We start from the raw sequence: 13,647 nt of genomic DNA on the forward strand, positions 1-13,647 counted from the left end.
AACATCCCACCCAAGAAGAGGAAGATGGTGGTGTACCAGGTGGAAAAACACTCCAAACCCCTGTGGGAGGGAACGCCGGAGCGGGACGGTGCTGCAGTGGGCAGCAGCAGGCAGCACATGGCCAGCAACAAATGGAGGGCAGATGGCAACACCATGGCCACCAAGCGACCCAGAACCCTGGGGGATGCTGGGGGCCAAAGTGCCCCACGCTCCCCCAGCCTCTCTTCATGGGCTGATAGAGAAGGCGTGGAGCACGCATCCCCATCGCATGCGACCCGCACCCACCCACTCCAGCCCCAGCCCCACTCTCCCACATCTCTCTCTCTTTCTTAATTCATTAAAGGTTTGATGTTTGGTTCACAGTGCGTCTGCCTGCGGTCATTCCTGCAGTGGGAGGCGCGGGGGTTAACGCAGCCCGTGCCGCATGTGTACATCTGACCCTCCACCTCTTCACCCTTGTATATGAGGAATCCCCCAAGGTTGTGGATGGAGACTGTCCTGGTTTGAGGTAAAACAGAACCAATTTTGTTCAGTAACTTCGCTTCTTAGCGGGGCCTCTTCTACTAAAATAACTGCATATTGTGCAGACAGTGTTCACTCTCTCAGAGCTATCAGACCAATTGTTTATAGCTGATGCCCAGGCATGGGATGCAGAGAGGCTCCTGCTTATACTTATTGCTATAACCCCCAAGGCCAACCAACTTTGTTATTTGCCCCGTCGGAGGGTCGGAAGCGGAAAAGCATAGTGGGGTCCCACCTGGAGGGAGGAGCGGACAGGACAGGTGACCCAAAACTGACCAACAGGGTATTCTATCCTGTGGGAAACCTTGGCTGGTCCGAGGGATCAGAATACGAGTTTAACGTTGACCTTGAGCAGATATCCGTGTACCCTTGAAGAGACTGGGGAGTCCTGAGAAGAGCTAAGTAAAAAGATAAAGGTTGGCAAACATCCTGGCTTTGACCAGAGCATGAACAGTGTGTCATGTGAGAGCGTATCGGGCAAAAGTAGAATGCTAGAATATATGCATAGATAAGCACCTGGGTAAAAGACTATAAAAAAGCACTGCTTGTTAAGTAAAGAAATTGGATTGCTGCAACTTGATGTCCAGTGTTGTGTCCGTCCCAACAACGACTCAGTATTATCAAGATTTTATCCCGCACATTTACACAAAACAAACAATAATAATCTTTTTTATTACACGTGGCAGGTCAGTGGCAATTCTTCATGCCTAATCTACTGATTACTCTGGTGTCTTGTCATGTTAAGAACAGAACTCTCCCTCCTATAGTGGAATTATATTGTTACTGATTCATTGAATAAACTAATTATATTTTCTTCAGTCATGCCACTTGGCCAAGAATAAGGAGAAACATATTAAGGGAGGTAAATATTTATTAGCTTGTCTTCCTCTGACCTTAATTATGTTGGATAAAGCCCAACATTCAAAACAAAATGGAACTCTCTTGTTACTACCTTTTACAAGACACTTCAAGGGGGTATTTATTTAATCTACATTTAGTAATATAAAAGTTTGGTGTATCACTGCATCTAATCCTGTAGACACTCAAGACAGCCAGCAGAGAGCACGGAGCACCTCTGGGAAAGTGAGTCCTCTCACCTGTCTTTGGCACTGTCTTATGATTCAATAAATAGCCGCAAAAGAGTGCCTATATCTCTCCCTTTCCAACAGAGAGCCTACATGAGAAATTTAAACTACATTCCTAACCTTAGGGTGGCTAAACTTAGACTACACAAATCTTGATCACGAAGAAAAACTCTATGAAAGACGTATGTTGTATATCTCAGGAAAGTACACGAAGGGTTAACAGCCCATTTCCACCTTTTCCATCTACACTCAATTGTTGCAGGGAGTCACCACGTGTGTGACAATATATGTAGAATCATTGAATCATAGAATCATAGAATTGTCTAGGTTGGAAGAGACACTTAGGATCATCGAGTCCAACCATCTACCCTACTCTACAAAGTTCTCCCCTACACCATATCCCCCAACACCACATCTAAATGTCTCTTAAACACATCCAGGGATAGTGACTCAACTGCCTCCCTGGGCAGTCTATTCCAATGCCCGACCACTCTTGCTGTGAAAAATTCTTTCCTAATGTTCAGTCTAACTCTACCCTGTTGGAGCTTGAAGCCATTCCCTCTTGTTCTGTCATTAATTACCTGTGAGAAGAGACCAGCACCAACCTCTCTACAGTGCCCTTTCAAATAGTTGTAGAGAGTGATGAGGTCTCCCCTCAGCCTCCTCCGCCTCAAACTAAACAGTCCCAGCTTCTTCAACCGCTCTTCGTATGATTTGTTTGCTAGGCCCTTCACCAGCTTCGTTGCCCTCCTCTGCACTCCCTCCAGCACCTCGATATCTCTCTTGTATTGAGGTGCCCAAAACTGGACACAATACTCGAGGTGTGGCCTCACCAGTGCTAAGTACAGGGGCACAATCACCTCCCTACTTCTGCTGGCCACGCTATTTCTAAGACCAGCCAGGATGCCGGTGGCTTTCCTGGCCACCTGGGCGCACTGCCGGCTCATATTCAGCCGCTTGTCAATTAGAACACCCAGGTCTCTTTCTGCCCGGCAGCTTTCCAGCCACACCTCCCCAAGCCTGTAGCGCTGCACGGGGTTATTGTGGCCCAAGTGCAGGACCTGGCACTTGCCCTTGTTGAAACTCATACCATTGATGTTGGCCCAATGATCCAATCTAAGTCTCTCTGTAGAGCTTCCCTATCCTCCTGGGAATCAACACTCCTGCTTAACGTGGTGTCATCTGCAAACGTGCTGATGATACACCCTATGTCCTTATTGAGATCATCAATAAAGACGTTAAACAGAAATGGTCCCAACCCTGAGCCCTGAGGCACACCACTTGTGACCGGCCGCCAGCTGGATTTAAATCCATTGAGCACCACTCTTTGGGACCTTCCAGTCAGCCAGTGCTTGATCCAGCAGATCGTATGCTCATCCAGGCCGTGCGAAGCCAGTTTTTCCACGAGAATTGTATGGGGGATAGTATCGAATGCTTTTCGAAAGTCCAGGTATACAATATCAACAGCCTTTCCCTCGTCCAATATTCTGGTTATCTTGTCATAGAAGGAGATGAGGTTCGTTTGGCAGGACCTGCCTTCCATAAACCCGTGCTGACTAGGCCTCACCCCCTGGTAACTAGGCCTGATCCCCTGGTACTAGGCCTGATCCCCTATATATATGGGGGAAAATTAAAAGTATTTCTATCCTCTTTGTAATATGCTATCTTTCATCATCACTAAGTTCAAAAAGCGGGGAGGATGGGCAAATGATGTCATAGTTTCTTCCTCTAACAGTAATTTAAAAACTGGTAAACATTGTCTGAGAAGATGGAAAGTACTTGCCTTTCTGCAAGTCTCGCCCGGTCGCTTCCAAGGGTAATAGCTCATTTTGCTGAGGTGAAGACACAGTTTTTGTTGATTGGTGTTCGAGACGGTACGGAATCTTGTAATACTCAGCTAAATATATCCCTATTACTATGGGATGTGTCGAGACACATCCCATAGTAATATATATATCCCTATTACTATGGGATGTGTCGAGACAACTATGCCTGTGTCGAGATATACGGTTTAGCAAAAAGGCTCTTAGAAGGATGTTTAACCTGTCACAAAGTGAATAAGAGACAACTTAGAGAAAAAGTACAAGAAGGGCGTGAATTGGCTAAAAGACCATTTGAAAAAAAAAAAAAAAAACAAAAAAAAAAACAAGTAGATTTTACTGAATTACCGAAGGTTGAGAGATATCAGTATCTATTAGTCTTGGTTGATGATCTTTGTAGAAGCCTTCTCGGTGGTAAGAACTACGGCGAAAACAGTTATTAAAGTCCTCTTGGAAGAAAGGCCCACATTTTACCTCCAAAATAATCAAGAAGCAACTAAATTATTTGGAACAAAATGGGAATACCACACTCCCTGGTATCCTCAAAGTTCTGGGAAAGTAGAAAGAATGAATGAGGAGATAAAGAAACATCTAACCAAGCTGAAGGTAGAGACGAGAATGAATTGGGTTATATGTTTGCCATTAGCCTTACTACATAGTAGAACTCAGCCAAGAACAGATACTGGTATATCCCCCTTTAAATTGTTGTATGGGATGCCTTACGATTTCAGAATATTAGTAAAACACCTGAAAGTCGAAGATGAAATCTTAACGGAGTATATTTTAGAACTCACTAAAAGAAGAGACCTCCCTTGAACATTTCCATACACCGAATCCAACCTGGAGATCAGGTGTTGACCAAAACCAGAAAAGAAACATCTTTAATGCCCCGCTGGGAGGGACCTTTTTGTTGTTTTACTTAACACAGATACAGCAGTACGGACAGCGGAGAAAGGATAGACCCACACTAGCAGAATAAAAAGACCTATCTTCCCAGAAAGGTGGACTATGACGTCGGAACCGAGAGACCTTTGAGTAAGATTAAGGAACAAGACTGGTAAATGCACTTTTCCAGAAGAGAAGTAACGGATAGTTTAACCATGTATAAAGCACCATACTTCTGGATACCTATGTTGGATTGTTTGCAAGTGTGCAGTTTGGTAAGAAGTAGTCATGTGTCTTGTTTAACATGCAATCTTGCTGTATGAATTGTCGCAAAAATCTGACGTATCAGGAATCAGAAAGTCAAGCAAAAATCTGTAAATTATTTTGGGGGTGGGAACTATCAATATCTGAACCCTGGGAGGTATATGAAATGAACTGGTATTGAGCCTTAAGACAGTGCGCTGTAAGATTCCTCTGGAAACAGGCCCAGCAACAAAACAGGTGGAAATATATTTAAGAATCATTGATAAATTAACAGCAGAGTTACTAAAGTGAGAAAGGCGTGGTAAAAGGAAAGCCAGAAAATTCCCCTGAAGACTACCTGCTGCTGCCGAGAAGATGTTGATATCCCGTTGCTCTCTGCACGAGAGTAGACGAGGACAGGCAGAGAGGTATTAAACAGTGGGGCAATGAAAGCTGGTATCCTTTCACTACCACGGCCTCAAGAAATGAGCACCAACCCTTCCATTGGCACCATAGTTAACTACCTTAATTTCCACCCTGGCGGGGCCCCTCATAATACTGTGGTTAATTCTAACCTTCGGGCCTTGTTATTGTTAACAGATTTGTAGCTTTTGTTAAGAACAGGTTAAAAACAGTGCAACTAATGGTAATAAAGCAATCAAAACTAGAAATGAAGATTATACCAGATGAAAACTCTGAGTTAGATGCAGCTTGTGAAGTACTGTCCAGGTTTGATCAGCAAATTTCTTGTAAATAAAAGAAAAAGAGGGGAAGGATTGTAATAAGTAACAGAAGATCATTTGCTGATCCAACCAGTCGCTCAAGGACCGTCTGGACAGTAGGTTATCTCAAGCACAATAAAAGCTCAAGCACAAGCGCTTAAGCGGTTTGATGAACAAAATAGTGAAAAGTAAAAGGGGGGAATTGTGATAAGCTCAGCGCTGTTTGTTCACCAAACCTAGAAACTCGCATTGTCACATTGTTTTACAAAAAGGCAATTGCTGAACCTGCTGTTGCAAGATAGCCCGCATCCTGTGAGCGGGCAAGGCTAAAACTGCAAAGGTCAGGTTATGCAAACAAAGTAGGATGTGAAAAAGACTTGGAGGAGGGGAGGGGGGCTCATGAAGACGAAGAGTACATGATGTGAGGAAGACATGAATCTTTCATCCCTGCGACCACCAGGAGGAAAAGGAAAGCAGAAAACGACCCCCTAGCAACAAGTCGTGTCGTGCAGATGCAGAGTACCCCTCTACTGGAAAAAGAAGAGTATAAAACCAGGGACTTTCGGGAAACGGGTGCGAGCCGTCGGCGGAGTGAGACTCCCGGGCCGCCCAGCGCTGTTTTGCTTGCTGCCGCTTGCTAATAAATACTTCAGTCTTAATTGGCTCCGTCTCCTTGCATCAATTTGTGGGACTAACCCATAACAAACCTGAAATTAATTACAGCTTGTTGGGAGTGTCGAGATGCTCGGTGGGGGCTCGGGGGTGGGTGGTGGGGGGAGAAGCGGTGCCCTGACCCCCACCTCTTGCTTTTCCCCTCTCCTCCCCAAGACTGCACAGCGCAAGATGAGGGAAATGCTCCAGCAGGTGAAGCAGCAGGAGCAGAAACACGCTCCGGGAGCCCCGGCCCCGCAGCACAGCAAGGGAGGCTCCCGCCGTGCCGCCCAGCACCGCCCGATGAATGTAACCCCGCCGCCGGACATCCCCCCCTCCCAAATCCTCCTCCCCCACCCCCAGCAGGTCAGGGGAGCAAACCAAAGACCCCCCCAAACACGCAGCCCCCCATTCCCCGTGGCGCTGCGAGGGTGCACAGCCGAGGGGTACGGGGAGGGCTCTCTCCATCCCACAGCCTCCCCCTTCCTCCTCCCTCGCCTCCCGACGCTCTCCCTTTAGTTGGACTAACGTGGGCAGGTTTGGGTACCTCAGCACCTCACGCTTGTGTCTCCCTTTTAGAGATTCTGTGTGCCTTGGTAACCTGAGAGTTGGAGATCCTTTTTTAATTAATTTTCTAATAAAAAAAGAACCGAGTTGGAAAAGCGATGGGGATAGGCAGCACTCTGGTCATTCTCTCTGGGGCGTTGTGGAGGAAGGCTGCCAGTCTTCCTCCCAGTGTACTTTTCCCCGTTGGCTCCAGACTGCTGCTGGGGCTGAGCTCTGAGCCGCCAGAGCGGTTCTCAGCAGACAGTCACTCGGCGCAGACAATGAGGCCCTGAATAGCCCTTCCTGTGCTCTTGATGGCTCCGGGCGGCTCTGCTCCTCTGCTGCTTCTAAGGTGGGGCTGCCCCAGTGCCCTCACTCAGGAGCCTTTTGTCTGTGCGGGTCTCACTTGTGACAGGGGGTGGGGGTGTTGCCAAACTAACTGCTGTGCTGCGATGTGTGAGTGGGTGTTCCCGCCCGTGTCAGTGCCAGAGCTCTTCCGTAGGCTCCTTCTGGTAGTGGAGAGCCAGGGGCCGCTCCTTCAGGAGAGAGCTTGTTTAAAAAGAGGAAAAAAAAAAAGGGGTTGGGGGGGGGGGGAAGTGGGAAAAGAAAAAAGAGGAAAAAGATAAAAAAAGGGGAAAAAAGTAAAAAAAGAGAAAAATTAAAACGGGGGAAAAGGGAGAAACAGAGAAAAAAGGGGGGAAAAGAAAAAAAAGGGAAAAAGAATAAAGGGGAAAAAGAGGAAAAAAGTGAAAAAAGAGAAAAAGTAAAACGGGGGGGGCGGGAAACAGAAAAAAAGGGGGAAAAAGCAAAAAACAAAAAGGGAAAAAGAAAAAAGGGGGAAGAAGTGAAAAAAGAGAAAAATAAAAATGGGGGGGAAAGGGGAAACAGAAAAATGGGGGGAAAGGCAAAAAAAAATCGGAAAAAAAAGGGGAAAAAGAAAAAAGGAGGGGGAAGCGAAAAACAAAAGGGAGAAAGAAGAAAAAGGGCAAAAGAAAAAAAAAAACACATATTAAAAAAGAAAGGTAGAAAGGAAAAAAACAAACAAACAAACCAAGGAAGGAAAGTGGGAACATCCCCCGGGCAGGAGGAGGGACAGGAGCCGGGGGAGGGGGGAGGTGGGGGGAGGTGGGGGGAGGTGGCGGTGCCAGCGCCGGCCCCGGGGGCTGCGACACCACGTTTTTGTCCTCTACTGCAAAGTGTTCTGTGAAAAACAACCAACCAAATCCCACCCAACGACAACATCAAAAAACAAAGAGAAATCTCTCCAGCTCACACGAGCCTGAGCTCGCTCTCCGCTGCTCTCTTTCCAGTGTCTTGGGGGGGGGGTCACGGCCGAGCTGAGATTGGTGGGGTGGTGGTGGGAGTTTGCCCCATGGCTGTGATGGGGGGAGAAGGGGTGGGTGGGGAGTGGGGGATGTGGTGTGGGGTGGTGGTGTTTTTTTGCCAGGTGTCGCTTTACCCAGTGGCTCGGGGAGGCGTTGGCATCAGGAAGCCTGTGCTAAAGCAGGGTGGGGGCCTCGCCGCAGTTGGTTAGCAAAGCCAAAGTCGTTATTAATGGTTATTAATGGTGCACTAATTACGCCCTTGTAACTGGGAAGCTCAGATGCCCCCTAAGCACCCCCCCCAGTGCTTCTCTAGCCAGGCGAGCGCTGGGCGTCCCCCCCGCAGGAGAGGAGAGCACCTCCGGGGTGGGTGGAAGGGCATCACCCAACGGGGAGAGGACCAAGATGGGGCTTGGGTGTCCCTTGGGGTGGCCGGGTGGCGGGGTAGGGCTGCTGGGGGCTGCCACGATGAGGGACACCCCCACGCCTTTCTCCATGGCTCCCGGAGCTCTGCTCCCTCCCTCCCTCCCACCCATCCAGTGCCACCGGAGAGGTGGTGTCCCCCCTCCCGGGGCGGGCAGGGGCTGTGCCACCCCATCTAACACCTGAACGCACCAAAGCACCTCACTGGGGGAGGGACTCTGCGCCTGGTAGCCCCGTGCTCCCCAGCACTGTAAGGATGGGGCTGAGCCCCCACCACGGCCACCCTGTGCAAACCAAAGACCCCCCCAAACACCCCCCCCCCATTCCCCGCAACGCTGCGAGGATGCACAGCCGAGGGGTACGGGGAGGGCTCTCTCCATCCCACAGCCTCCCCCTTCCTCCTCCCTCGCCTCCCGACGCTATCCCTTCAGTTGGACTAACACAGGCAGAGAGAGAGAGAAAGAGAGGTTTTATTATTCTTTTTTTTTTTTTAATTTTTTATTTTTTATTTCCTAAAAGCCACCGGTTTTTCATCCCAGGTATGGCCAGAGGAGCTCACCCAGCGTTGAGGGGGGGAGGTTGGGCTGCGGCACACAGCGCAGCGGCTCATCAGTTTTTAGAATTAATGTAACGATAACAAAACTAACGGTGATTTTTAAGTTTTGTAAGGATTTTATTTATTTATTTATTTATTTCATTTCAGAGGGGGTGGGTGCGGGAGGGGGATGTGTGTTTTTTAGCACAAGCCGGCTTTTCTAGAGGTTAAAGAAAGGCCGTGCTCGGCCGTAAACGCTTTGGGGAAAGATCCCGGTTGCAAGGAGAGAAGGTGGGAAAAGAGGGGCAGGGGGGGGAAACAGATTTCCAAGAGGTTGTCAGCCCAGGGCTGGGGGAAAAAAAAACCAAAACACTAGCAAAATTTTTTTTTTTTTTTAATTTCAAAAATAAAACACACACAACCCCCAACCCCAAATGACACACACACATCCACACACAAAAACTACCTCAGGTTTTCATACCTCAGCACATTGCGCTTCTGTTTCCCTTTTAGAGATTTTCTATGCCTTGTAAAACTGATAGCTGGAGCATTATTTTTGTTTATTTTCTTAATAAAAAAAAAACGAGTTGGAAAACAAACTCTCTACTGAGTGCGAGGCAGGAGAAGGAAGGCAATCCCACGGGTGCCAGAGCTCTTCCATAGTCTCCTTCCGCTGGCTGAGAGCCAGGGGCTGTTCCTTCAGAGAAAGCTTGAGAGATGTTTGAAAAGAGAAAAAGAAAAAAACCAAAAGAAAATAATGGAGGGAGAAAAAAAAAGAGGGGAAAGAAGAACAAAGAGAAAAAGGAGATAAAAGGGGGGGAAGAAAAAGGGGGAAAAAGAAAAAAAGGGAAAATGAAAAAAGAGGAGGGAAGAGAAAAAAAAAAGGAAAAGGAAACAAAAACCCCAAATATAAAAAAAGAAAGGTAAAAAGGAAAAAAAAAAACCAACCAAACCAAGCAAGGAAAGTGGTGAAAGCTATCGGGCAAGAGGGACGAGAGCCGGGGGTGAGGTGGTGGTACCAGCGCTGGCCCTGGGGGCTGCGACACCACACTGCAAAGTGTTCTGTGAAAAAAACCAACCAAAACCCACCCAACGACAACAACATCAAAAACCAAAGAGAAATCTCTCCAGCTCACACGAGCCTGATCTCGCTCTCCGTTGCTTTTGTTCCAGTGTCTCGGGGGGGGGTCACGGCCGAGCTGAGATTGGGGTGGTGGTGGTGGGAGTTTGCCCCATGGCTGTGATGGGGGGAGAAGGGGTGGGTGGGGAGTGGGGGATGTGGTGTGGGGTTTTTTTTGGGGTGGTGGTGTTTTTTTTGCCAGGTGTCGCTTTACCCAGTGGCTCGGGGAGTGTGACGAAACGGGAAAAAGGGCTTCACTGAGAGGTTCAAATTAACAATTTCTTTGGACTTCGCTCACGGGTCCAATACGTCACTATTGCAAGTTCTGTGTGTGCGATGGAGATTACACTATTGCGGTTTAAAAGAAATTAGCGGGATCCACTATTGCGAGCTACAAATGCCTCCGACAAGTAGCAACACAAACCACAAGGGCGCTAGATATTAATACCTTAGAAAGTGCACCAGTCACAAACTCAATCGCATGCCCTATACCGTACGGATGTTTCTTAGTCACTTACCCGCTCTCTCTCAGGTGAGGTCGCTCCATCCCGGGGAAGTTACCCTGTACAGCGTCCTGGATGGGGGGGATGGATCTCCGAGGGGCCAGCTGTATCCTTGGAGGATTCCCCATTTGTCTCCCCAGACCCTGCGGTTTATATTTCCTGACTCGGTGAGGGAGCAGGATTATGCTTGAGTGGATTACACTGTCTGGGATATTTCCCTCTGGTGGGGCGATAGCGAAGTCTCTGTTGCCAATTTGTGATGTCTGGCGCTCAACGTCACAGGAAGAGTGGTGGGATGGGACTCGGGGCATTTTGTTTGTTAAGGGCCATTTTGTTTTGGTTGTTCTGTGCCATCTGGAGATAAGCCCGGGCTGAGCTGTTTTGCAGCTCCCCCCAAGTTCTCTCTGCACAGCCAAGGCACGGCGGAGATGGAGCTGAGTGGGATGGCAGCTCCCTGCCTCTCACCTCTTGTGCTCTGAAACCGGCTTGGCTGGCTGCTCCCACACAGTGTGTTACTGGCTTGCCCAGCAGGTAAAGAACCCAGATTTGGGACGCCACTGGGGTGTCCGTAAGGGGTCCTGGGTGGCCCTTATTGGGTCCTGGGGGGGGACTCCTGCAGGCCAGAGGGAGTCTGGGGCGGCCCTTCAAGGATCTGGGGGTCCCCTCTGGTGCCTCTGGGGAGGGTTTTGTGGCTGGGGAGGGCCAAGCTGGTTTCAAGAGGTGCTTCCTCCCTTTCTCCAGCCCACCCAGCTCCCCCGACACCACCACCCCCCCAGGTTGGTGGGTGCCAGCAGTGCCAGCCTGTCCCACTGGGTCGGGCACTGAGGGGGGCACAGCCCCAGCCGCAGGATGGGAGGAGGAACCACAGCACCAGGGATAGAGACCAACATTTTATTTCTTTAACATTTCCCATGGGGGGCACCCCAGGGTTGCGCGGCTGCACTGCAGCTGGTGCCAGGAGGGACTCCAATGTCCCCCCCACAGCTCACCTGGCTCCGCTCGTGATGCTTTTGATGGGGCTCAGCGCGGTCTCTTCTGTGCTACGGACCAAGCGGCTCCAGGTAGGCGACTGCTGCACCACACTGTGCCACAGCGTGGGGAGGGGTGGGGGGCTGCGGCGCGGGGCTGGGAGCTGCTCCCGTCTCACCCAGCTCCCGGGGTCCTGCAGAGGGACTGGAAGAAGCCAAAGCAAGGGACGACAGACATGAGAGCCCGCCCAGAGGAGCAGAGCGGTGAGTGGCCCTGGCACCGAGCACCATGCAAACAGCCCACACCCCACGGCAGCCCTGAGCCGAGGCTGTGCCGGGGGCTGCCAGCCGCTCACTCCGTCCCCTCCCTCAGCAGCTTCTTGGCTAGCGGATGAAGGAACGGAGCTCAAATCATAGAATCATAGAATCATAGAATCAGTGAGGTTGGAAGGGACCTTTAAGATCATCAAGTCCAACCATTAACCTACCCTGATAAAAACACCACCACTCCTAAACCATGTCCCTAAGCATCTCATCTACCCTTTTCTTAAACACCTCCAGGGATGGTGAATCCACCACCTCTCTGGGCAGCTTATTCCAATGTTTAATAACCCTTTCAGTGAAAAAATGCTTCCTAACATCTAATCTAAACCTGCCCTGACATAACTTGAACCCATTTCCTCTTGTCCTATCACTTGTCGCCAGGGAGAAGAGGTCAGCTCCCATCTCTCTAAAACCTCCTTTCAGGTAGTTGTAGAGGGCGATAAGGTCTCCCCTCAGCCTCCTCTTCTCCAGGCTAAACAACCCCAGATCCCTCAGTCGTTCCTCATAAGGTTTGTCCTCCAGACCCTTCACCAGCTTTGTAGCCCTTCTCTGGACACGCTCCAACACCTCAATGTCCTTCTTGTAGTGAGGGGCCCAAAACTGAACACAGTACTCGAGGTGAGGCCTCACCAGTGCCGAGTACAGGGGGATGATTACTTCCCTAGTCCGGCTCACCACACTATTCCTGATGCAGGCCAGGATGGTGTTGGCCTTCTTGGCTGCCTGGGCACACTGCTGGCTCATGCTCAGCCGGTTGTCCACCAACACCCCCAGGTCCTTTTCTGCCAGGCAGCTTTCGAGCCACTCCGCCCCCAGTCTGTAGCGCTGCATGGGGTTGTTGTGACCCAAGTGCAGGACCCGACACTTGGCCTTGTTGAACCTCATACCATTGGCCTCAGCCCATCTGTCCAGCCTGTCCAGATCCCTCTGCAGAGCCAATCTACCCTCAAGCAGATCAACACGCCCCCCCAGTTTAGTGTCGTCTGCGAACTTACTGAGGGAGCACTCGATCCCCTCATCCAGATCGTTGATAAAGATATTAAAGAGAACGGGCCCCAGCACCGATCCCTGGGGGACACCACTCGTCACTGGACACCAACTGGATTTAACTCCATTTACCACCACTCTCTGGATCGATGCAGGAGAAGCAGGGAGTGTGGGGGAGACCCCCAGATCCCGCCCCAGACCCTCAGCCTGTGCCCTGCCCTGCCTGTGCTGGGCAGCCCTGCCCGCCTGCTGAGGAGGGGGTGCTGCCCGCGGGCTCCAGCGGAGGAGACAGGGTGCAGCGGGTCTCTTCTCTCCCCTCCTCTGGAGGGCAACCGAGGAGGCAGCGAGGAGGGAGCACCGGGCCCCACAGGACCCACTGGGCTCCCTGCCAACCATATACCATCCGAGCAGTGATGCCGCTCTCTACCCCCTGTCCCCCCCAAGCCCACAGGTCCCCCTGCCCTCCTCTGCCACCTATAGGTTCTATCAGTGGGGACAGCTCCTTCTGGTCCAGGCAACCCCCGGGCTCCTGGGCCCCCCGAGGGCCACTGCAAGAGCCCCTGCAGCCTGTGCTCGCTGGCCAACTCGGAGGACTGCAGCAGCCTGTTGAGGAGCAGCTCCTCTTCCCAGAGCTCCCTCTACCACTTCCTGGAGCCCTGGCCCAGTGCAGCAACAGAGCCAGTGGTGCTCACACACTCAGGACAACCCCGCTCTCCCATGGCTGCTGGTGGGGCAGTGGGGAAACCGGGGCTGGTCCTCAGCCAGGAGCCTCCACAGGAGCTGCCAGCAAGGACCGAGAAAGAGTGGGTTCCCCAGCAGGGGATGGACAGGACACAGAGGCCCACGGACGAGCACCTGTCCCCCGGAAGGCCCCCAGCCATGGACATGGACAAGGTGCTGCGGGTGCAGGAGATCACCTGCGCTTTCCAGGCTTTGAAGGCAAAGATGGAGGAGTCCTGCAATACCACGGGCAGGGAGTGTGGCCAGGCAG

Source organism: Vanellus vanellus (assembly GCF_965231255.1).
Source record: "Vanellus vanellus genome assembly, contig: HAP1_SCAFFOLD_44, whole genome shotgun sequence".
Taxonomy (NCBI): domain Eukaryota; kingdom Metazoa; phylum Chordata; class Aves; order Charadriiformes; family Charadriidae; genus Vanellus; species Vanellus vanellus.